Source organism: Sinohyriopsis cumingii, chromosome 4 (assembly GCF_028554795.1).
Source record: "Sinohyriopsis cumingii isolate HCF-2022 chromosome 4, ASM2855479v2, whole genome shotgun sequence".
Lineage (NCBI taxonomy): Eukaryota > Metazoa > Mollusca > Bivalvia > Unionida > Unionidae > Sinohyriopsis > Sinohyriopsis cumingii.
In genome coordinates this window covers 64,851,323-64,877,497 of record NC_142964.1, presented here as the reverse complement: position 1 = coordinate 64,877,497, position 26,175 = coordinate 64,851,323, and the positions used below count along the sequence as shown (strand labels likewise).

Below are 26,175 nucleotides of genomic sequence, written 5' to 3'. Positions count from 1 at the left end.
TTTTACCCCTTTACTTTGTACATTATTTTTACCCCTATACTTTGTACAGTATTTTTACCCTTTACCTTAAACAGCAATTTTACCCTTTATACAGCATTTTTACCCTTTTACTTTATACCGTATTTTTACCCTTTATTTTATACAGTATTTTTACACTTTATTTTTTACAGTATTTCTACCTTTTATTTTATACAGCATTTTTACCCTTTATTTTATACAGTATTTCTACCCTTTATTTTATACAGTATTTTTACCCTTTATTTTATACAGTATTTCTACCCTTTACTTTATACAGTATTTTTATCCTTTTACTTTATACATTATTTTTACCCTTTTACTTTATACAGTATTTTTACCCATTTACTTTATAGAGTATTTCTACCCTTTTACTTTATACAGTATTTTTACCCTTTATTTTATGCAGTATTTCTACCTTTTATTTTATACAGTATTTTTACCCTTTATTTTATACAATATTTCTACCCTTTAATTTATACAGTATTTTTACCCTTTTACTTTATACAGTATTTTACCCATATACTTTATAGAGCATTTTTACCCTTTTACTTTATAGAGCATTTTACTCTTTACTTTATACAGTATCTTTTACCCTTTATTTTATACAATATTTTTACCCTTACTTTATACAGTATTTCTACCTTTTACTTTATAAAGTATTTTTACCCTTTATTTTATACAGTATTTTTACCCTTTAAATTTATAGAGCATTTTACCCGTTACTTTATACAGTATCTTTTACCCTTTATTTTATACAATATTTTTACCCTTACTTTATACAGTATTTCTACCCTTTTACTTTATACAGTATTTTTACCCTTTACTTTATACAGTATTTTTACCCTTTTACTTTATAGAGTATTTTACCCTTTACTGTATACAGTATCTTTTACCCTTTATTTTATACAATATTTTTACCCTTACTTTATACAGCATTTCTACCCTTTTACTTTATACAGTACTTTTACCCTTTTACTTTATACAGTATTTTACCCATTTACTTTATAGAGTATTTTACCCTTTACTTTATACAGTATTTTTAACCTTTTACTTTATACAGTATTTTACCCTTTACTTTAAACAGTATTTTTGCTCTGTTACTTTATAGAGTATTTTACCCTTTACTGTATACAGTATCGTTTACCCTTTATTTTATACAATATTTTTACCCTTACTTTATACAGTATTTTTACCCTTACTTTATACAGTATTTTACCCATTTACTTTATACAGTATTTTACCGTTTACTTTATACAGTATCTTTTACCCTTTATTTTATACAATATTTTTACCCTTACTTTATACAGTTTTTCTACCCTTTTACTTTATACAGTACTTTTACCCTTTACTTTATACAGTATTTTTACCCTTTTACTTTATAGAGTATTTTACCCTTTACTGTATACAGTATCTTTTACCCTTTATTTTATGCAGTAGTTTTACCCCTACTTTATACAGTATTTCTACCCTTTTACTTTATACAGTATTTTTACCTTTTTACTTTATAGAGTATTTTACCCTTTACTTTATACAGTATCTTTTACCCTTTATTTTATACAATATTTTTACCCTTACTTTATACAATATTTCTACCCTTTTACTTTATACAGTACTTTTACCCTTTTACATTATACAGTATTTCTACCCTTTATTTTGTACAATATTTTTACCCTTACTTTATACAGTATTTCTACCCTTTTACTTTATACAGTATTTTTACGCTTTATTTTATACAGTATTTTTATCCTTTTACTTTATAGAGTATTTTACCCTTTACTTTATACAGTATCTTTTACCCTTTATTTTATACAATATATTTACCCTTACTTTATACAGTATTTCTACCCTTTTACTTTATACAGTATTTTACCCATTTGCTTTATATAGCATTTTTACCCTTTTACTTTATAGAGCATTTTACCCTTTACTTTATGCAGTATCTTTTACCCTTTATTTTATACAATATTTTTACCCTTTTACTTTATACAGTATTTCTACCCTTATTTTATACAGTACTTTTACCCTTTTACTTTATACAGAATTTTTACCCTTTTACTTTATACAGTATTTCTACCTTATTTTATACAGTCTTATTACCCTTTACATTATATAGCATGTTTACCCCTTTACTTTATACAGCATTTTTACCCCTTTACTTTATAAAGTATTTCTACGACTTTACTTTCTAAAGTATTTTTACGCTTAATTTATATAGTATTTTTGCCCTATACTTTATACAGTATTTTTACCCTTTACTTTATACAGTATTTTTACCCCTTTACTTTACACAGTATTTTTACCCTTTATTTTATACAGTATTTTTGCCCTTTAAATTTATAGAGTATTTTACCCGTTACTTTATACAGTATCTTTTACCCTTTATTTTAAATAATATTTTTACCCTTACTTTATACAATATTTCTACCCTTTTACTTTATACAGTATTTTTACCCTTTATTTTATACAGTATTTTTACCCTTTTACTTTATAGAGTATTTTACCCTTTACTGTATACAGTATCTTTTACCCTTTATTTTATACAATATTTTTACCCTTACTTTATACAGTATTTCTACCCTTTTACTTTATACAGTATTTTTACCCTTTTACTTTATACAGTATTTTACCCTTTACTTTGTACAGTATCTTTACCCCTTTACTTTATACAGTATTTTTACCCCTTTACTTCATACAGTATTTTTACGCTTACTTTATACAGTATTTTTACCCCTTTACTTTATGTAGTATTTTTACCCATTTACTCTATAAAGTATTTTTACCCCTTTACCTTTTAAAGTATTTTTACAGTAAGAAGAATCCTTTAGAAGAATCATTACTCGGTAATGTGAAGTTTAAATTTAGTTTAGTTAAAAAAGAAAGCAATTCAAAATCTCAGATCATGTTATTGATGACAGCAGAACATTAAAATGAATTACAATAACAATCCTATAATTTTATTGTATGTGGCATGCACATTTCTGATAAATAAAGTAGTATAGGCGATTTCATGATGAATTAAGTAATGATAGGATTTAAGGTTTTCTGAATAATGTTTGACTCTTCCTGTCACGACATCTACACGGGAGACAATTTAGCTCACTTCTTTATTAACTTGGTTCTTTCAACAAAAAATGGTGGCTTGATACGAATCAACTTTGTGGCAGGTCTGACGGTACATCTTCAGTGTGTGAGGATGGGTGTGGGCGTATTTGTTGGAATTCGTGACCGTGGTTTGTATATCTATAGTGTACGTCTGTTGGAGTGGGTGGAGGTCGTCAGCCTATGTGCAACGAGAGAGACAGACAGACAGACAGAGACAGAGAAAGAGACAGACAGACAGAGACACAGAGAGACAGACAGACAGAGACAGAGTAAGAGAGAGTTCATAGGTATGGTTTGGGGAATCTCACTGTAGACAGATTTTCAGGTCTGATCTTGACAAATTGCACAAATCCGAATATAATTTTGCCTGTTGACTTTTAGAAACTTTTCCCAGCAAGTTAGAACCTTTTAAAGAATGTTTCATTTCTCCAAATGTTTATCACAACCAAGGAAGTATTATGCTAGATGTGTACACGTATATTTACATTTATCAGTAGACAAATTTCGAACTTACACAAAAAACAATGACATCAATGACCTCCAACGTTACGAATGATTTCACTTTGACGTGTTTTGACAACTTAGAAAGCATTTAACAAAAACAAAATTGTGTGTACCCCTATTGTGGTAAACTATTTCATGTCAAGTGTACAACTTAGTTCAACAACTATTATGCCCCGTTTTTACTTTGCAATTATGCATAGAAAATTTGTTAATTACATAATTCCGTTGACACAGATCTCCACGCTATACATATGCTCTATATTGTGGTAAACAAGTATGGAAAAAAGATCTAAATGAGGGGTACATACGACTCGTTTAAAACCAGGGGTTTGTGTGTGCTGTCCAGGTATAAACACCCAGGTAACGCAGTTCGGGGTTTTATGACATGACAGAGCTACTGTTATACAAAATCGGACAAGTGTCTTGTTTGAAGTTTGACGTGGGGGATTATGTATGTTATCTAGCTTGCTTAACTTCCTATGTTTTCGTAATATTTTGTGAAAACTTCAGTAGTTACATAAAGAACTGACAACGAACATGGAGTGAATGGCAAAGAACAGTGCTATACAGAGCTATTTCAGTAAATGAATACAATTCTTGTTAGAAGTACCGGACAATATATTCGAAAAATGGCAAAATCGTAAAGAAGATGGCAGAATGATCTTGAATGAGAGAGGTAAGATGTTATTTTAATATAAAACCATGTCTTCAGATACAGTATCTTGAAGACATTCATGATGGGGCTTTGGTTTGGTGTTTAATGACACAGCAACACAGGTAGATGTTTTAGTGCCGAGTCAATTGAAATCAAGAGTCTTGCCCAAGGACACGCCACACACACGTCCCGTTTGGCACGTTGGCACGTGAAACAGTAGAAAGGGTGCCGGTTGTGCTTAATACAGCAACACAGGTAGGTTATTTAGTGCAGATACAACTGAACTTAGGTGCCTTGCTCTAGGACACAACACAGTAACCCACCCTGGCTGATCCGATGGTTCGATTCGAACTCGCACTCTTTCGGTCGCATGTCGGGGACACTAAACACTGAGCCAATGCGGCTCCTGCCTCCATTAATGACCTCCTACAACGTACACGAGAGCTCACATGACCTATTTATTATACATCTCCGATCAAAGAGTGGATGATTTTTAACAGCACCGTCAACAATACCCAAGGACACTCCGAAGCAGCCAACCTGAGAAAGTATTGAACCCGCAATCCATGAGTTACGAGCCACACGCTCTACTAAATTACTCAGTCGGGGACACATTGCAGTTTTGCATCAAGCCAGAGTAAACTCGGAACAGATCAGGTGGATTGATCACTCCATTTTGGGACACTTTATGTGAGGTAGCAGAATCCCTGAGTGTGTGTGCGTTATCAACAAAAAGCATTGTCTCCTAACTATTCCGTAGATTTTTATGTTGACGTGGTATGCCGATGGCTATCAGACGATGAGGCCGGTGTGACTGGAAGTTTGCGATTTACTACGTCGGTTTTAAGTCTCCTTCCCTCTTTTTTGATGTCTTTTTTCTGCTTTTATTTTGTTGGTGTGATTTCTTCGTTCAGGATTTAAATGATCTGAGCATCTCTTCGATTTTAATTTGCCTTTATGTTCTTTAACTGGAAATTATAATTCCCAAGCACTTACCCTGGACTCGCCGAGTAAACTGTGATAATAATCTTCGTTTGTTTTTCTCTCAGTGACGCCAGATTCCTAATAATATATTATATAATGATGCTAAAGCACTTGACTAAATAATTGGCTCTTGGCTCCGAACCTAGACCGGGATGAAATGTTCCATTTAACAAAAATGACTATTGCTGATACAATGTTGAATATGATGACGGCGATATAACCTGATATTTATGTTAATTGAAGTCACGAACCATTGAACTAAAACAAGTCTAAATTCATTCACCTTGAATCTTAAAATTAAGGTGGTTGTAAATTACACTCAGATTTTACTCCAGAATGTTAAATAGGCTTGGTGATGGCTTTTGCACCAATCGGTGTTTGCTCAGTTTGGATGTTCTAAAAACAAACAAAAAAATAACAATACAGATATCCACAAGTGGACATGCGGGAGGGTGAGTGACATACTGTACCTGAATAAATAACAACGATGACAAACAGCGCAATGTGGAGAGTAGCGCATAGTTTGTTATATTCATTCATTCATTCATTCATTCATTCATTCATTCATTCATTTCATGGCAAATCCAGGCACCTCAGTCTACCGAGATACATTTGTATATTGTAGACCCGTACTATCTATACAAATCACTTGCCTTGACAATAATAATTTAGTGAATGAAACTCCTTTAATCAGGTTGTCACTTTCAACAATTGGTGTCTCGCTAGCCGTTATTCCTACCTGAAATCAATACTTCTTTGAAGTAAGATACCATTGTTCGAAACAACTTTTCACGAGCCTCTCATCCCGATAAGCATATGGACACAGAAGGTGAAATAGGGACCATAGCTGTTTGTATTAGATCTCGATTAGAAAAAAAAATATTTAGTTCCAGGAGGATGAAGATGGTTTGACAGGCAAAAAAATATGTATGGTTTTATATTAGGTGTTGCACCATTTGATATGCTAATGGAATTCAAATGGCTTACACTCAAGTGGAAAATTACGACTCGTCTATGTTAAACGTAGTGTCTGCAATAACAACGATTACAGCGTACATCAGTGGTAAGTTTACTGCTTTCAAAGACTAATATCTTATTTTTTGTTGTTGTTGTTGTAGGGATTAACGCCATTTTTCAGCACACGATAGGCTATACATGGCGGCCAGTATTAATGGTGGAGGAAGAACCCGAGAATACCCCGGATAGAACCACCGACCCTCGAGAAGCTACTGGCAAGCTTTCTCACATACCCACATTGGTCGAATCTGAGACTCGAACCTACGCAGACAGAGGTGAGATGGCAGTGATCCGTAACGGAGAGCGCTTTAGACCACTCGGCCACTCGGGGCCCCCTCTTATTTTTTTTTTTTTTTTGTAACTCGCCAAGATTTAGCAACCAGATAGTTAGGCCTACATTTTATTATATCATCTATTGTGCAAGGAAAATACTTCTTTCTTGGAAAGTATACTTTGTTAATGGACAAAATGGAATATGCTATTATTCATGATAAGTTTATTTATTTGCTTATAAGAATTCTTCGCACAAAGAGACTGTATTTTAGCGTGCACAGTCACATCCTATCCAATAAGTATCCGATTATCATCTAGTATTGTCAGTCTTTAATACGTGTATATTTTCAATAATGAAAATACTCGTTGCATTGATGACGATGTTAGCACTATAACGATAAATACGGTGGCTGTCATGACGACAACGAAGGAGAAATGTTATGAGAATTCTTCGTGGTGGTCGCTAAAAAAGCCCGTTTGTTTTACAGGAGATGGGTGGGGGTAGCGTTTGATAGAGGAGAATTTTTCAAACTCAAAACTGGATATATATTGTGTTACAATAGCTGTCGACGTCAAATTCAGAGTGGTAAACTTCACAACTTCAAACGATTTTATTTAATGTTGATTTATTTGTCTCAAAAGTAACTTATCACAGGGCTAAACGATATACCTATTACAAAAAGAGTACTACTTTCTACCCGTTCACTTGTTTTCTTTTCATGCAGTTTTCATTAATAGTCCGTTATTCCTCTCTCTCTCTCTCTCTCTCTCTCTCTCTCTCTCTCTCTCTCTCTCTCTCCCTGTTTAACTGTATATTTATCCGTTTTGTTTCACAGAATTCAGAAAAGGACAGAAAATATTTTTGTATAAAACTAATTATATTCAGTGTAAGAATGGTCTAAACGCAGATCTGCCTGAAAATACTTGGAAATATTATTAGGAGAGGACTGCCATGATTGTTTACTCCTTGATCAACCGTGGCCGCATGTGCAGAGAATTCCTCGTTTTATCATAAATAAGCACAGTCCTGATTAACCAATAACTGCGAACTAAGTATATCTTTCTCGCCATTGTGATCCAGCATGAACGTGTATGCTGTTTGAATAAGCCAAAGTTTTTCTTCCCGGACAGTCACTTATCAGTCTATATAACGGGCACTTTTATTGATGTGTTTTTGTTACATTGTGTTGTTGATGACGTAAATTTGTTTACGCCAACTCATGAAAAATGAGGACATCCCTGCATACCTGTATATCTCACAAATGTCGTTTTCATGTCAGACTTTCCTTATATAGCATACGAAAGTCTACATAATATGCAAAATAATTTTGCTAAATGCTTTTCATTCCAAACGAAACTATCCATTTGTTATCAGGTGCCTTGAAGAGCTTGTTGTAAAAGGCTGCAATATCTGTCTCAAATATCGTTAAATGCGTAAGAGAAGTAATTATCTGATTTACTTAATCGGCTCTGCAGGAGGCAACTTAGACCTTAGTTTATTGGATTATTTTTCTTTATTTCGTTTAACACTTTGAAATTAGGTATGACGAAGGCCACACTGTCAGCAACGGCTTTGACTATTGGAGGGTCGCACCACCACCTTATTTCCATCCACTCGATTTTCAATGATATTATAATATACCCAGTGTGTGTGTGTGTGTGTGTGTGTGTGTGTGTGTGTTATCTGTATTGATGTATCCGCTTATAGCTTTGTTAGATTATATTGATTATTTATTTGATTATGAGGAGCCGATGCTGGATAGATATTTCTCAAACCGACAGAGTAGCCAGTTTCTAGGAGCAGGCGTCATAATTTACAGCATTCACGAGAATTTATGGTAGCTTGAATTTGTTTCGTAATGTAGACTGTCACCAATTTCTTAACATTAGTAATTCTTTTAATATTTTCACATATAAGTGCTTAGTTATTTGAAATATTAATAATTCTCTGTATTAGGTGTTTGGGTCGTGTTTCGTAATGCATGGTGTAAAGTACCGGTCTACGGTTTGAAACTTCTTACTGAATTTTGTATTGGTAGTCTCATTGTACATTGGCAACTTCGGGGTCAATCTTACATATCATACCTTGAATGCATACCAACAGCTGCCATTAGCTGCCGTTCGGACCACTTCAATTTTTCACGAAATAATTATTGACCGAAAAGTTGCGAATGCATCGAAATGTATTTTCATTTGCAACTTCTATGTCAATCCTGAGGTCAATCCAATCGTAGAATTAGCCGATGTCATCGGAACTTACTGCTATTCCGTTGTGGTGAAGAAATATCCGGCGAACAAAATATATGAGCTTTTTTTTCAATAACTACGACCACATACATCCGATTCATATTTCTTTGTGGTAGAAATAGCAGATTCGGTCAGAATATCTATGAAAATAGACTTCCACCATCTAACGATAGACAGTAGAAATGGATCAGTTCCGGTTTGTTTCACAAGCCTCGTGTTTAAGTTATTTGACTTTTGTAATGTTCAGTCAGCGTCTCAATATAGCAGAGGTCTGAACTTAGAATTGCGAGCTTATATTAAATCTAAATTAAGTACTGTATGAGGTGATTTCTCCATGTAACAACCGTGTATCTCAGGTGCTTATGCCAATAACTACTGAAGAATAAATCAATCGAATAGACGCCAATAAATTTGAGTAATATCTTTGTGAGTTCCACTGAACGTAAGCACGTCTTAGTGTATCTTATTGAAATTACTAGATCTTCAAATGAGATTAGAAGATTAAGTAAGCCTGCGTTTTAAATCCTCAAACGTGATATTCTCACTCATCATTAATAAATTGTTTCGATGAGAAACCTTTTGAAGTTCTTGAATACAGACCCTCTTTGCACAGGAATACATTACGTGTGTGTGAATGGATAAGCCCGCGTTTTCTACATATATCCTTTGTAAGTATTCATGCATACGGTTACATCAGATTTGGAAGGATCTTTCAACGATTAATAAAAGCAATTTTTTTCATATGAGGAAAGCCTTGCACTGGTAATATTAAAATTCCATTAATTATAATGTATCGGACTATTACAGTTTCAAAGGACTTTGACCTTATATTTGAAATCAAAAGTCTGTCCATGTTGCCAAGTAAAATGATTTGGAGTCTTTGTCATTAGATTTAGAAAATATTCATAGTTAGCTAACAATTTGTAGCCGCCCTTTGTATTAAAGCATTTCAAACTAAAACTTGCTCAAACATAAGGCATGTAAAACAAGGCAGCCAGCGCAAGTCACGGTATGGCCGAAACAAAGCTGCAAGTTTTTTAAATATGTCGTCTGAAATTTGATTTCTTTTTTGTTTTTGTTTGTTTGGGTTTTATTTTTTTTATTTTTTTTAATTTTATTTTTTGTTGCTTTTTAATTTCTAGAAGTCAGTCTAAGCTGATAAATCTGCGGTATGTTGAATGTAACGAGGATCACGACAATGTATTATGTATTCATTTTTGTATTTAATAATATTTAGAGTTAGAAATTATTTGGCATAATGTGATTAAAAATTTTTACATCGATTTAAAATGGACTTTTTGTAGACGTGCGTACTCCTTTAACACAACCACATACTAAAACATAAATGTTCTATGTAATTGAATTGTGAGGACGTATAACCCATTTTGTCGAACAACAAGAGAGAAAGGCAATCAGACATAGAGGAGAGGGACTTACGTATGGAAAGAACACGGAACGCGACATAAGAAAGGACGGGCTATTGTGAAATCATGCAAATGAAATGAATAAATGACATAACAGGAATGAGACAGTCAGCCGAACAAACTAATATACCTTCAAATAAGAAACACTTTCCGATATAGAAATCGGAATCAAAATTATCTGGAGCCCACTAATGAATGTCATGTCTCAACATATTGCTACATAGAAACATGAAATATGCATTGATGATCCTTCTTTTCTCGTTTCATATCAGATGTGCCTGTTAAAAAAAAATGTATGCTAGCCAGCCTTATGGTCCAATTTTCTCTTGCAACAATTCCGTTTATGTACTGTCAGCGTTCCTGTGCCAAAATCATGCGATGAAACCTCTTTGTCACATAGTAACTTCATTTCCCCCATCTTTTTCTCCGTTGAATAACTCTGTGTCGACACGATAATCTGAGATAGCACCTAAAAGCCTGAGGTTGGTACGTAGGTTGGTTCGTAGGTTCCCTATTTGATTTGAAGAAGAATATAAACTTTTAAGGGAGAATGCAATAGTATCAATAAAGATTGTTCTAGAATTGAAGTGCTGGGCAGCCACTGGCATAGGAAAGGTTTACTCAATGAAGTGGAAAACATGGTGTGTACTGATTTTGTTTTGGGGCAGTCTCAGTCGTCGTGTGCATCAAAATGATGTTCAACTTGTTCTTGCGGGTGAGCTTTTTTCCAGACAGCAAGCTCAATTATGTTTTCCTCAGGTAATGCACAAAACAGAGCTATATCATCACATAACAGGACTATATCATCACAGAACAGGACTATATCATCACAGAACAGGACTATCTCATCACATAACAGGACTATCTCATCACATAACAGGACTACATCATCACATAACAGGACTATATCATCACAGAATAGGACTATATCATCACATAACAGGACTATATCATCACTTAACAGGACTATATCATCACATAACAGGACCATATCATCACATAACAGGACTATATCATCACATAACAGGATTATATCATCACAGAATAGGACTATATCATCACATAACAGGACTATATCATCACAGTACAGGGCCAAATCAACATTTTACAGTGTCAATAATGTACCATTACAAACTACTAAAGTCAACAACTGGTTCACAATTTACTGCTGGTGACAATGAATTTGCTAGCTTCAACTTCGAATGCGATACTTATAAACGAGAATACCCGGGAACTTAAGTGTATTAGGCTGAGGCACCCACATCCGGGTCCATATTCTCATTTTTGGCGTTATCATCTAGGTTGATACGAAATTACAATTAGCACCCCAGTCACTGGATTATGTGGTGCATCACTGTGTCTGAATTGTCAAGCAGATCAGACTTATATGGATCCATTTATCTCGGTAGTGTACTGCTTTTATCAGCATTTTAACTGTGCACGACCAATCCATACACTCGAACACTTACACACTCTCACATTATCCCACTCGATAAGCATGTTCTCATTTTCACTTCTATATATAAAACTTTAGATGTTCAATCACCAATGCATCTGATTTTTCGTCACTGTCACAAATTAGTTCGTTTCTACATCCCTTAATACATACGCTCTATATATACTAGAATGAATCTTTGTAAGTATTAATTTTGCGCACCTTCGTGATTGAAGTACCAGCTAAGACGGAGGTGGGCACAATACGACCCACACGTGACCTGGTTTTATCAGTTAATTTACATCTTAGGGTGTGGCTTTAAAAATAACTTATTCGTTCCGTACCTTGAGGGAAGTTACCCACGCCTGATCTAAGTAAGTGTCGCTTGATCTATCCTCGTGTTGAATGATACTTGTGTCTTTGTTAACAACAAATACCTAGTTTTTCACATTTTTAATAAACGCTCAGTTGAGAACAGCGTGAATACTGAACTGTCGTCGCCAAATGCATCCGCAGATTGGAGTTTACGCTGTTTGCTTGAATTCAGCAATACTAGATCATCTTTGATAGTCAAGGGTCATCGATCCACTTCGTTTATCGACATTGACACTTTAACTACATGTCAGTTTCTCAAATTTGAAACGGTCATACACATTTTTTTTTCGAGTCGCAGAATATAATAGAAGCCACCAATTGATTACTTAACAGCAATAAAAAGCACTCTCTTTGATCAGGTGATTATGCACCGGAGCGCAGTTTGTTCAAAGCACTAGTTTGGCCGAGCTTCATGAGTGTTGTCAAGTGAGTAGCAATGCAAATAGCGAATACGTGATGTGATTTCGTCTCGTCTGTCAGCGGATTAAAGAGATAACGAGATGTATACTAGAAATTTATGATAAAATAAATAATCTTTCTATCGATTTAATGCAGGTATAACTGGACTTATGGTCGTTTAAAGCCCCAATGCCGCCGTTATTTATAAATTTCATCTTTCTTCCAATCTAACTAAAGTTTGGATGGAAGGAAATGATTTGTTAAATAAAAATATATGACATTAACCGTTCTTCGAAATTATCAATATATTTGGTTTAAACGACGTCCAGATATTAAGTTTAGATCTAATATGTGCCACTTCTTAATTTGGTCCCCGACGTCGCTCGTAATTCCGTTATTTTTCGGGAGTGCTCCAAAAGTAGAGATGTGATATACTCGACAAAATCCGTTAGTGACTAATCTAATAAAAAATATTCGCACGGACAAATTTATTCGAGAGGGAATGAAGAGAGCAGGTCCGCTTATTTTAAGTGGACCTGAGAAGAAAAAGCGTGCATTAGATAAAAATAAGACTTGGGTGAATATTGATGATCGGCTGGGGCAGTGGAATATTTTGGAGGAAGAACTTGGGCTGAAGATAGACCCAGCTGATGCCGATTTTCTTCTTAATTGGTTAGCATACGAATCGGACTTGCAGAAAACAATGTACATTAGATATGCCTTTGAAGAAAAAAATACTCGTAAATGATAGGCCAAGTACAACATCATATCAAACGCAAAATGAAAATAGCGTATCACATAAGGATCACCTACCGTATCCGACATAGCGTGGTTTAGGTTTCTTATGTTTACAACGGTGACGTTGTCAAATCTTGTGTTTCAGCTTTAGACTGAAATCGGTTTACCCACGGATGTCGCCGATCAACATAGGATTAATTCGTACGCATGTGAAAAATGGTCATGTTTCTCGGTTGGGGGGGGGGGGGCATTACATGGCTCATAATGTGATGAAACGTCGATATTATCTAGTTTTAATGGTACTCAACGATATTCAGGACCAATGTCTTTCAAGATTCAGTATTATTCAGATAATTTGGCTTATATGACTAGTTGCACGTAACGATGGCATTGGGGTTTTAAGTTAAAGGCCTGCTAGTGGGCGACTACTCTCTGCCGCCCACCACATGGGGCCAGCAAATTCCAACTTCTCGATACGCAATGGGCTCTCACCTCACACTCCAACATTAATGCCAAAATATATAGGATTGGGTGGGAAGGTTATGAGGAAACACGAACTATGTTTTGATTTAGCTACACGAATGGAACGATGTAGATGGATGACCCATGGCTAGCGGATGAGACTTGATTTGCGGTGCGATATATAGTTGGGCACGCGCCCTACAAGAACAGACAAATCAGTTGTTCTTCGTCACCTAATCAACTCGTATTTTGCATCTGCCATTTTGCTTTTTTAGTTAGATTCAAATGGTCTGAATGTGGTGTATTCTGGGTAGATCGTGTGTACTAGAATATCTCTCCTCACGAAATGTATGGCAACTGTACTTAAAAATCATAAAACTATTTACGCTCGCATAAGGACATTTATGGGATGTATGATTGGGTCTACAATTTCCCGCCAGATTTGTCGTGTAACGCGCTGTCAAGGGCCAATATGTTTAAAGCTTTCAATCACGTGTTCTTCCCAGCCAATCGCAATACTCTCGCTCCGGCAGCGCGCGGAGAGATTCTCTTTGATAGGGACTGCAGCGTCAGTTGAGCTAATTTCCTTATGGGGTGCGGACGTGTTTCCTTTTTCTGTAGAAATTTTCCCCACCTCCACCCCATCATACCTCCCTGTATATAATTGTTATATGCTATATTGTTGTTGATGATATGTTTTTTTTTCTCCGTGTTTATATGCCTCCCAGGCAAACTAAAATGGCTGCAATACGTAAGTAGGTTGCAGTTACATTTGTTCTCTGTGTAAGCGTTGCTTTCAACAGTATAAGTATGTGTATGTTTAGTACATGACACTGACATGTATGTATGTATGTATGTATGTATGTATGTATGTATGTATGTATGTATGTATGTATGTGTTAAGTTAATGTTTTATAGTTTTATGTTACATTAAACTCCCTGTGATATGGTCATACTTTGTATATATATATATATATAATGTGTGTGTGTGTGTGTGTGTGTGTGTGCAAAGTTAGATTCAAACTTACAAAGGAAAATGTGCAGTTATTATTTGGATGCTCTGATAAGATCGTGATACATGGCTTTAAAGATAAAAAAATCGTTAGACAACGAACATAAGAATGACTGTTGGGAAAGTATTTACACGGGCTTATCGATATTTTCTGTCGGCAAGTTAAACAGTCTGGTCCAGTTTGATTGTATTACCTGTTCACGCGCATATTATGTACACAGGTACAGCCTAAAGTTTTAGATTTACACATCTAATACAAAATTATGCAATAAAAAATGTAAAACTTTGCCCCATTGTTCCGACAGATTTTTTAAACGGTGTCAGTTCTTTGTATCCAAGCGTTAAGTAATTTACTATTACACACAAAAACTTGTTCAAAGGCATTTTAAACCCATGCGACTGAGGAATTTTAAAATATGGAGGGAAATCGATAGACCTTTTATTACTGTTGTTTTATTTAAGATGATGTGAATGTGTTTCTTTGACTCTACTCAAGACAGATTTACTTCATAAATAGCAATTGAAACGTGATGAATACGGTGTAATGAGTGCCCTAACATTTGATATATTCAATGTTATAACATTTTGAGGCAGAACTTGATTGACTGGATTTGATCAAATCCACTTGAATGGATATAGAAAGGTAAATTACGTAGACTATCAATCTTTAAGGAGAAATCCAGATTAAAGGAGAAATGATGGATGGATCAGCATATTACTACTTACATTTGTTTTTAATGTCTGTATACACTAAATTCTCGCGTTTTCCAGAAAGAGAAAGAATTAGTCGTTCTAGGTTGTGAAACAAATGCGCACACACCACCGTAAATAGAAAACAGGGTGTCGTAAAAACAAACATGGAGCTAGTAATTACAGCACATTAGGTGGTTGACTTTCTTTTTAATTTGTATGTATGTATGTATGTATGTATGTGTGTGTGTGTGTGTGTGTGTGTGTGTGTGTGTGTGTGTGTGTTGTTACTACTCTGTGATCTTCAACTAAGTAACAGAAAAGATCGAAACCCCACATGTTTGTAAAATTCAAAAAATAATTGATTTCCCAGAATACAAAATAGCAATGTTAAATGAACTTACAGTATTGTGAATTACATCGCAATAGTCATAACAATTATATCAGAAGTCTAAATGCATAGATTTCCAAATGAATTCCAGTGGTGTTCCGAATTAATTCCAAATTTGAATGTGATGATGTGTTAATAGCCTCGAATGTGTCAATGTGCCAACAGTCTTAATGTATCGCAATGATATCATAAAAAAATGTCTTTTGAAAGAGTTCACAATAATATTGATCTAGTCCGAAAATATTGAGTTATTTGTCATTCCAATGAATAATTTAAATAAATAAAAGACTTCCAAACAAAACATGAACACAACAATAAATCTGATTCCACTTTAAATCTTAATGTAGGAATGAATAAGTTTTAAATAAACAACATTTATATTGAAAGCTAAGACACAGTAGCAGAGCCAAGTTGAGGGTCATTTTTCCATCAAATTCGCTAAACAACATGCTTTTCAAGAACAGTCTTCATTTCTAAAAATAAAATACATAGAACTCAATATCAGTAAACATGTTTACTTCCAATTAATAATGCTCTTAATATATAACCTAAGATCATAGCGAAATATTAGCTATGTAATATGTTATTCACAAATTACAAAGACATTAGTCAGGTAGGCCCTAATGTGAATTACTGACCAAAGTCAGTCACTCGATATAGGTATGCATATCATATATCCTTGGAGACAATCCATCACACAATGCAAATTAAATATGCATATGTATGTATGTATGTATGTATGTATGTATGTATGTATGTGTGTGTGTGTGTATGTGTGTGTGTGTGTGTGTATGGATGGATGGATGTGTGTGTGTTTATGTATGTGTGTGTGTATATATGTATGTAGTTGTGTTCTAAGGTTCCTCAGAAAAACGTGACAATGTAGTGCCAACAAAAGTCATGTTCGTAAATGGTAAGTTTAACTGCTCAGTATGCAGATAAAGCCTTCCAAAGTGCAACGAGATCAAATATAAACTTAAAGATGTTAAAATTCTATAAAATTTATATAAAATAATAGCTAAAGGTAATAACACATGTAAAAATCCTTTAAACATTATGTCATTTTTTAATAAACCGCATGTCCTTAAAAAGACTAACATTTTCTAGAGGCACGTCCTCGTACAGTTTCTTCAAGCAATTCGCGTCAAAATACTCGGGTATCACAAAGTAGAAATTGACACTCGACAGGACTGGGCTCCACTCTCAATAGACACTGATAGGATACAGGGTACACATTGCGGTCGAGGTTCACTCTTTAGGTGGTACGAACGAGTTGGGTATGTGTGCCTGGTACGCGATAGGCACAACACCTCATCTCCACGATTTGTACGATACATGCGATGCCACAGTAGTGGATTGGATATTCTTAAGTTTACTGTCGAGTTCTCATTCCACATATTTACATATTTTCCAAGTATGACGAAACTGCTGGTTCTTACATATATATATATATATATAAATTATAAAATAAACAACACCAACACGTAGAATGTGTGACCGGTTTCGCTTTAATGCTTCATCAGACTGAATTCAAACTGAATTCAATATCACTGCCTACGTCATTAAATATGTTGTTTCTAAGTGATCAATGAAATAAACAATGATATAAACAAGATGACGTCATAGCTTACATTTTTAACGTAATTATCTAATACTTTAACGAATAATTTACATGGAGATGTGCATATACAGCAAAGATTAATGATATCTTAATACATAAATATATATATATAAAACTGGATCTTAAAGATACATATATCTCTACTGAAAACTATATATACGATTTATTAACAAATAGAGATAAACAGTTTTAGTAATATTAGTATTATGTATAATACACGCTTATTAGAAGAAAAGAAAATAAATTACAAAAAAAAAAAAAAAAAAAAATTACAAAGATAAATGTAATCAACATATATACTAGTATAATCTTTATAACTGTTAAAGTGGTTATCAGAACTCAATTTATTTAATAAAAATATGATAAAAATATGGTGTGCATTACGGTTACTATCAAGTATTTTATAAATAATTAATCAAGTATTTATAAATAATTAATCATATTATATTGATAATTAATTACAAATTCAATTTCATTTTTTAAAGAATTAGTAAACTTATTTTTATGTTATTAGATTATACTTTTACCAATTAAGATTTTCTGCAAAGTAAAATAATATGAAATATTCATATCTAATTGTAAACAGGGGACATAATTCAGAAAAAAAAAAAAAAAAAAAAATTAAAAAAAATAAAAAAATTAATAAAAAATTACTAAATGTCATATAGTGTTTTTGAATTTAGACCTTTTGGATATACCGTGTTAAGACGGTGAATCCAATAGGTTTCCTTTAGTAGACGTTCCATTTCAGAATCAGCTTTAACAATAGGTTGGAAGGAGAAATCTTGCAATGTATGGGAATTTTTGTTAAAATGTGCGGCAACATGAGATGAAAATGGTTGATCGATATAATTTTTTATATCTGATCTATGTTGGTTCATACGTTTAGATATTTGTTGACTGGTTTGTCCAACATATTGGATGCCACATTTTTTGCACGTTATCAAATAAATAACATTTGATGTTGCACAATTAATGTCACAACGCATATTAAAAGTTTCTTTCGTATTATTACTATTGAAAGAAGTATTTTCATTAATAAATGAACAGTGTGAACATCTAGGTCTATTACATTTAGTTGATGATCCTATTTTATATGATGGTTTTTCTAATTTGGAATTAGTTAGGAAATCTTTCAGATTTTTAGTCCTTTTATAAGCAAGTGTGGGTTTGCTTTCGTGTAGCGATTTAACACTTGCTTTACATGATAAGTTTAATAAATCCCAATATTTATTGATAATCTTACCTATATTAGGCAAACTTGGATTATATTCAATAACAAAAGGAATGATATCTTCATTTCTATTTTTGATATTATATTGTAAAGATTCAAGCTGTGTAAGAGAAGATACCTTTTGGAAAGCAGTATTAATGATGTCAATAGGGTAATTTCTATTTAAAAAATGCTGACCTAGCTCTGTCAAGGATGATTTAAAAACAGCATCATCCGAAATAATTCTTCTGTATCTTTTTGCTTGACTATATGGTATCCCATTTTTACATGATTTAGGATGGCATGAAGAATATTCAACATACTGATGAATATTCGTGTTTTTAACATGAACCATGGTAGTAATTTCATTATTTTCATTTTTCATGACATCAACGTCCAAGAATGAAACTTTAGTTTTAGAGACATTGAATGTAAATTTTATTGTTGGATGTAATTTGTTTAAACTGTCTATAAAGTAATAAAGGTCTTCTAATGAATAACTCCAAATCATAAAAATATCGTCTAAAAACCTTAACCATACATCCGGTTTTAAGAGGCATTTATTTAGAAAATCATTTTCTAATTTTCCCATAAATAAAGATGCATAAGCAGGTGCCATAGGACTACCCATTGCTGTTCCCATTTTTTGGAGATAGTTTGTATTACCAAATTGAAAAAAGTTATTTTCGAGCACAAGTTTTATCAAATCACAAATATGTTCTTTGGATAGTTTATACGTAAATTCGTTATCTTCAAGATAATATTTACACGCTTCGACACCATCATTGTGTGGTATATTCGTGTAGAGTGAAACCACATCAAGTGTAACAAGGAATGAATTTTCCGTTAGTTTCGGTAAAGATTTCAATTTGGTAATGAAATCAAAAGTATCTTTGACGTATGAAGGTAGTGATTTCATTAGTGGTTGTAAAATGTGATCAATATATTGCGATATATTATTTGTAACTGAGTTGTATGTAGAAATAATGGGTCTACCTGGATATCCTAAAGGTAGTGACTTATCAACAGCTTTATGTATTTTTGGTAAAATATAAAACTGAGGTGTGCGTATTTTATTTGGGAAGATATCTAGTTCATCATATATAGAACAGTTGTGTACAGAGATTAAATTAATACATTGGCTTATTTTTTCTTTCGTTTCTTCAGAAGAAATATAGGAAAGTTTTGTGTAATATTCTTCATCATTTAATTGTCTTTCCACTTCTTTAATATAATCCTCTTTATTCATAATTACTATGGTGCTAGACTTATCCGCTTTTTTAATAATAATGCTTTCATCTTGCGATAAGCTACGTAAAGAATTTAATTCTTCTTTAGATATGTTTGTAAAAAGTTTTCTTTTAGGACTGCTATTTAAAATTTCTTGTTTAGTTGCTTCAATATAAAAATCGAGATAAATATCACGTCCACTAGAAGGTGTAAATGTTGATTCTTTTTTATTGTAAAAGGGCTTATTTTGTAGATGGAAACTATTTTCATACTGTGAAGATGTACATGATTGTGAGAAAAATTCTTTTAATTTTAACGATCTTGTGTATTTAAAAAATGCTTCTGCTAAATTAATATTATCATGCACTTTGGTTCTAGGACAATATGATAATCCCTTACCTAGAAGAATGTAATCACTATTAGTTAGAATTCGTTTAGAAAGGTTTAACACAGTTTCTTTTCCTCTTTCGATTTCCTTTATTCTTTTCTTTTCTTTCCTCCATCTGTTCTTGTTTTGTATTCTAATGAATCTCCTATTCTTTCTTCTGTTTGTGTAGTTTTCAACAGATCCTTGAGGGTTTCCATTAGACTTTGTATTGTTGCTATAACCGTTCTGTTGGATTCTTGTGTAGTTTTCTTCGCCCCATTTTTTACTGCATCTGCATAGGTCGCCGTTTGTGTGCCTGGGGCTGTTACGTTTTTTGCTTGATCATTTTTGCAATTGTTTCGAATGGATGTATCATTTTTTTCAATGTGATTTGGTTGATAGGTAATTTTTGCTCTTAGTGATGCTTGATTCATTTTCTTTTCATGTCTTGGTTGTTGGTTATTCCGTGTGTGATTTTTAGTTACTACACGTTTCTTTTTTACATTGGTGCAGTCAATTTCATCTGCTGATTTATTTGGTTGTTGATTAGGTTGTTGATTATCTCTTTTAGATTTTCCTCTCGTTATTTTTGATGCCGATGTTTCTCTTTGTCCATGAAAATTGTTTTTCTCTCTCTGTAAATTCTGTAACTTTTTAAGTTGATTTGATAAAAGTTCGTCTTTTTTGGATTCCGTTTTTTTAAAAAGTTCTTCGTCAAAAATGCCCGTATTTCCTTTTATCAATGTTTTTAGTTCATCCCTATGTCCCTATATATATTGTGACGATAAGGATAGAGTAATTTGTTTCTGTGCTCTTCAATTTAAGATTAATTTCCACTTTCTGTCAGAGGAGGTACGTAACACTATGTTAAACATGGTAGATGGTCATTTTGGATTTGATCTTTACTTCTAACATCCTTAAGTGCAATTTAAGTCAGATTTTAGTGAATGCAAATCGGTTTCTATATTTTGTAACTATTCTTTGAAAATGTGTTAACAGTTAAGGTCTCTCACCCCCTAAAACTGATATCGACTCTTATTTGTTTCCGGCCAGGGTCCCTGTTAATAAAAATATAAAAAAATTAAAAAAATATAAGAACGCTTTTGCTTGAAATGTTTTTTGTTTCTTTTAAAAGAAAACACAACAACCAAATAAACCTGGAATACAACAACTAAACAACGTAAGTACATTAACGCCAAACAATTCAATGGCTGAAAAATTCCATGTCTCCATTAAAATTGTACATCTTGAATGGGATTCATGTTTAGACTCAGATGTATGGAATTGTATCTATTTATAACAGAAGACAGTAGGCATTTTACTGTGTTACCACCGCCGAGTTAGAGGAGAGGATCTGAAGACAGCCATCGAGCAGATCTTAAAAAAAGAAAATCCAAACTGCATAAATTTTACAATACTGCTAGTTAGCACTGGACAATGTATAAAAAGGTCATTAACATTGTGATTATTGGAAATTTAAAAATTTCTTAAGGAATAAATGTCAAAGTAAAAGTCGAATATTCCTCCGAAGGTGCGCGATATCCGACGTTCGCTTGTCATTGACAGTCAACAATATCTAGATCAGTGGTGGGCAAATTTTTGATGGGCAACATACGACCAGTCTAACATTTTTACCCGGCCCACCATGACACCCTGCAATTGAGGACACTTCCGAAATCTTCCTCAATTAAAACTAAAGAAATCGGATCGTCGTCTGTTATCGTTAATACTTATAAGCTAATCGTCAATAAGTGCGTTTACTTTGTTGTGGAAAGAACATAATGGGGTATGTATACAATAGATTATGAGGGAATTTCATTAACACAGTATAAATGTGCGGCCCGGGATGACATATAAAAATTCGTGGAGTAGCCCATCTACGAAAAGTCTTGCTCACCCCTGATGTAGGTGAAGATAAATATTTACATGAAGCTGGAAGTACCATTAGTTGCTCTTTTGATTTTTGGATTAAATTTCAAAAGTAGGTCCATTCTAAAAACACGTACATATGTTTTAATGCCTTCCAGAACACACGCTACCCACCCTTACTTAATGTTGCACAGTGATTTTTCCCATTAAATTTTGGCAGATATTTGATCATTTGCTTAGAAGGATGGGGTCATTTAGGCGTGACACCAATCTACATAGTGTAATAAACCAAGGGTAGCTGCTATTTGTATTTTATGTTTAGGTTTACAGATTTGTTAGATTCGAGCGATTCATTTATCGGTGCTAAGAATGTACTTCTCAAACTGAGCAGTCAGCCAATATCTAATGTAAAGTATTCTCGAGACTTTATGGTAGCATGGATTAGTTTCGTAAAATGGACCCTCCATAATTTTTAACATTATGAATTCTCGGGACATTCTAATGTATAAGTGTTTCGTATTTTGAGATATGAATAATTATTTGCATTAGGTGTTTGGGTCTGTGTTCTTTTTATTGGATGATTAGGTGCTTGGCATCAAGTGCCAACGTTCGGCTTAGGAAGACTTACTTATGGGTCATATAAATATGTAGCAAGAAAAATATTAAGTATGAAATTAAGGTCTTGTGAGTGTAAGGTTATTAGATGATTAGAGGAAAGTTATTGTGGTAATCGCACATTTAAGAACCCTTTATTTGATAACAACTGTTGTCTTTAGGTCGTTGGAAATCGATAATATATCGACTTCAAACCAGCCTCACGCATGTGTTTTCTTGAACTTGCATTGTTGTGAGACCTCTTGCGTGTTCAAATACTCTTTATTGAACTGATACATGTCAGTGCAAGGGTCTCAAACACGCGGCCCAAAGGCTGCATGCGGCCCGTGGAGTTATTTCCTGCGGTCTTTAACGACACCCATAATTTGGAAAATAAATAATAATGCGGACTTTTTCTTTACAACCAGCTAGTTCTGATAAAAATTAGAGTGGGCATATAATTAGTTGCCGCTTGGCATAACGGCATAAAAATTCGGGTGGGTATATAATTCCTTGCCACTTGGCATAACGGCATAAAAATTTGAGTGGGCTATTCCTTGCCACTTGGCATAACGGAATAGCATTCTATAATGATCTTTTGTTTCCATTTTCGACTGCACTTTTGTATTGCTATACAAAACGGTTTCAGTGATGTAGCCCTCGGGCCAGTGTACTAGTCCTCATGTGGCCCTCGTACTAATTTGAGTTTGAGACCTCTGTGTTATTGCGTATGAACTTTGATCGGGAATATCGAGCAGAGTAGGTGTTGGTTGGTGTTGGAGGGTTTAACGCCATTTTTCAGCACACAATAGGTTATACATGGCGGCCAGTATTAATGGTGGAGGAAGAACCCGGGAAAGCCCCGGAAAGAACCACCGACCTACGCGAAGCTACTGGCAAGCTTTCTCACATACCTACATTGGCTGAATCCGAGACTCGAACTCACGCAGACAGAGGTGAGATGGCAGTGATCCGTAACGGAGAGCGCTTTAGACCACTCGGCCACTCGGGGCCCCTCGAGCAGATTAAATAATTGTTGTCGCCAATTGCGCCCGCAGATCGGGATTACACATTGATACGGTAGAGTTCATCAAAGATCAGATTATCTTCAATAGTCATGGGTCATCATCGATCCTCGTCCTTTATCGATACTGACATTTGTTTCATGTCACTTTATCCAATTTAAACGTTGACACATTTGCTTTTTAGTCATATTGTTATGTATATTTAATTTGTATATTTTGTTAGTTTATAACTGTATTATGGACTTGACATCGTCCAGAATCAAGTTTATGCTGAACGTGACCAGTAACACTGATTTTGTATACAGCAGAATACATAACTAATAATTTCTTTATGATTGTGGATTAAATATTCAGATCATTATCAATGTAGTAAACATGTTTATTTGCGTCTGGGTTTAGGACATTGAAATTCCGATTTAAAAAACGTTCCCGCCATGATCTTTGTTGCAATATTAGTAATCGACCATATCTTGTTGACAATGCACAATATTCTAGAAAGAACATCTGGCCCCCGTCCTGGTTTAAGTTTTTGTGTCTTGGTATTTTTTATATAATCGTTTTTACTTGAAAAATTAGTCCTTCATGTTTTAACATCTTTAGCAGAATAATTCTTATTCTTGTGTATTTGATCTGTGTTGAATTATTTATTCAAATTATTATGCACTGGAAACACAAAGTGCTCATCAATAATACCCTTGGACTGGATCATTTATTTGGAATCATATGAACTGAGACAAGACATTCGTTGATTATATTATTTTGATAAATCAAAATACTGTCAGCACATCATCACAATCGAGGTGACAGGCATATTGACATATTCGATACTACAGGTATATCAACACATTCAGTATTGGAATATCTTTGGAATACCACTGGAATTCAGTTGGAACTTTATACATATGGACCTCCGATAAAACTTGTAGGACTGCTTGGGATTTAATTCATAATACTATAATTTCATTTTTAAATTTTCACTTTTTACTCTTGGGAAATAAATTATTTTTTGAGTTTTACTAAACCTGTTGGCTTTTGCTCTTTTCTTTTACTAGGTTTACGACCATAGAGTTATTTAGGAATAATATTCGTAACTTTTCGCAGATAGAATGGCTCAGACTATGACCAGTGCTCTCTAGGGTCTATAAAGATACAGAAAAGCATGCTGAGGCCAAGGGCAATCGCATATTCAACAGAGATGCATTGTTTTACAAGTCAGACAAAACACTAATTTCGAGAAAAATGCAACTGAATTGTTTAGTATGAAAGTACGAGTAACAGAGCCAACAAGCAAAGACGCCGAAAAAGTATGATTTCCCCTGGCTAAACAAACTGTCACACAACAGCTGCTTTGAGATTTTCCCCGTTTAACTAGTTTTATATAATGTTACGCAGGCATTAAAATACATGCAAATATTACACAGATTACAGCTGCTGTCCTTCCAAAAGCGACCATGCAAGTGACAGGGCATACATATATGTCTTCTTTAGCTGCTAATAACAATGGCAATAAATACGGTTACATTTATGCATCTTGAATTGATCTCGAAATGTACTTTCTAAGTTCTACAAATCCGAATGACATTACCCATGTTATGGAAAACCTGATACACACCAGAATTATACCGTAAATTTTACTATCTTTCCAACTGAAATCACATTCACCATACTGCACTGAATTTACCCAATAAATCCATTCCATCATAGCCAGAAAAGCAGAATTGAGTTGGATCAACAGAAAAATAAAGTCTATACATTCCAGACCAGCTGGAAAGTTTTAAAATGCGCATTCATTCATTCAAAATATGATTCTTGATTTCAGTTTCAAGTACACCATAATGAGTCGGACGCGCGACGAATTTCAAAGATCGCTGGGCTGTGCAATGTGCGCACTAATATTGTTAATGTGCATTGATGAATCTTTGGTTGTGCATTTATTTTGAAGTACAGCATACATTCAATCACTTTCTTTCTTGTAATGTATTCCTTTATTATTAAGCCGTCGGTAGGAAAATGAAATGAGTATATAATAAAAAGGATACTGCATTTATATGGGAGAATATGAGCTCGTCTTTTCGAAAAAATACTTCACACCCAAGAGCGCACTTGTTCAGAGCACCTTTTTGCTAGCCCGAGCTTCATTATTGTGTGTGTGTGTGTGTGTGTGTGTGTGTGTGTGATTTGGATTTTTAACGTAGCTTTAACAATTTTCCAGTCATATCGCTATGATGTCTGCAGTGTGACAGTTTATAGTGATATCTAGTACTGGGGAATCATGCCGCAGACATGTAGCATGATGTCCCACCCAGTCACATTACCCTGACACCAGACCGACCAGTCCTAACACTAACCTCTTAATGCTGAGCGCCAAGTGAGGCAGCTGTTAGTACCACTTTTGTAAGTCTTTGGTATGACTTGACCGGGGATCGAACCCACGACCTCCCGCATCCGAGGTGGACGCTCTAACCACTAGGCCACCGAAGCGGTCTTCATTATTGTAGTCATGTGAGTAGCAAAGCATATAGTGAATACC

The 26,175-nt window shown here is 34.2% G+C and overlaps 1 protein-coding gene across 2 annotated transcripts in view; it reads left to right on the top strand.

Moving 5' to 3' along the window:
• Positions 1 to 4,008: 4,008 nt before the first annotated feature.
• The window catches only part of LOC149801343 (uncharacterized), an 80,070-nt gene continuing 57,903 nt past the window's right edge, over positions 4,009 to 26,175 (top strand). Inside the window, exon 1 of one of the 2 annotated variants that reach the window (XM_089955392.1) lies at positions 4,009 to 4,300. The gene's annotated coding sequence lies outside the window, so the exon portion shown is untranslated. Of the gene's footprint in view, positions 4,301 to 6,156; positions 6,327 to 26,175 lie in introns of those variants that run through there. The other variant, XM_089955394.1, reaches the window with a different exon arrangement.